This window comes from Epinephelus moara, chromosome 20, assembly GCF_006386435.1.
Source record: "Epinephelus moara isolate mb chromosome 20, YSFRI_EMoa_1.0, whole genome shotgun sequence".
NCBI classification, from domain to species: domain Eukaryota; kingdom Metazoa; phylum Chordata; class Actinopteri; order Perciformes; family Serranidae; genus Epinephelus; species Epinephelus moara.
Genome location: NC_065525.1, coordinates 40,642,882 through 40,643,980, shown reverse-complemented (window position 1 = coordinate 40,643,980; position 1,099 = coordinate 40,642,882).

The window sequence follows — 1,099 nt, the reverse complement described above, 5'->3', positions numbered from 1 at the left end:
ATTTAGTGCGAGGGCTGCAGCATGTTTGCACTGTCAATTTGCATCCACTAAAAGTGTTTGTTTTTGCCACTGACAGGCTCAGATTGTTACTCTCAGGCCCTGTTTAGACGACGACGGTTTCTCTAAAAACAGAAAAGTCTGTCCGTCGCATTTTAAAAAACTTCTGCGTTTATATGACGACGTAATTGAAACGATCCCTGTTCACACGGAGCCGCAAGATCTACTGGAAACGCTGTAGTATGCACGCCAGGCCAATGGGTGGCAGTGTAAATTTGCAAAGCAACACCACGGCATGACGCCATGCGCCTTCCTCTACAACGTGGTGATTACAAACCAAAACAAAGAAGACACAATGGCGAAAGCATGCACAGATAACTTTGTCTGGAGGGACGATGAGGTGGAGTTGCTACAGTAACAGATCTACACTTCACTTCAAATCAACAGGGTGAGCAGCACAAACAGAGCTCGGCATTGCTGTTGTGACGGTCGGCATGCCTAGTGACTGGGACCGTAATACGCATGTGCGAAAAGTCTCCGTTTTCAGAGGAACTGCATATTGCAAGTTTACATGACAACGGAGACGCTGCCATTTCCAAAAAGTTGCACTCTGGAACCCATTTTGAAATCGTTGCGTTTTCAGGCACCCAAAACGCCGCTGTCGTGTAAACGATTGGCCAAAACACAACTAAAGTTTACCGTTTTCAGTTGAAATCGTCGTCGTCAGTGTCTGACAACAATATGGAAAGGATCCCTACAGAGATAGACCTTTTGTTAAATTTTAAGATTCTTTTTGTTTAACTAGAAACAGCCCCAAAATCTCCATCGCCAAACCCACCAGACTCCATTTAAATAAACTAATTTTAGCATGTATAAAGCCAGAACATTTTCACATCTAACTGGGTGAATTAAGAGTTTATTTTAACCAAACCAGAGTTGGTGATTGTTGGAACAGTAGAAAGACAAACCAAGCTGCTCTTAGTCAGTCTGAATGAAGTGTGTTTTATGATGATAAAATTAGTGTTTATTTAAATGGAGTCTGGTGGGTTTGGTGATGGTAGTAGTAGTCTTTATTTGTCCCCGTAGGGAAACTGGGTTTCAG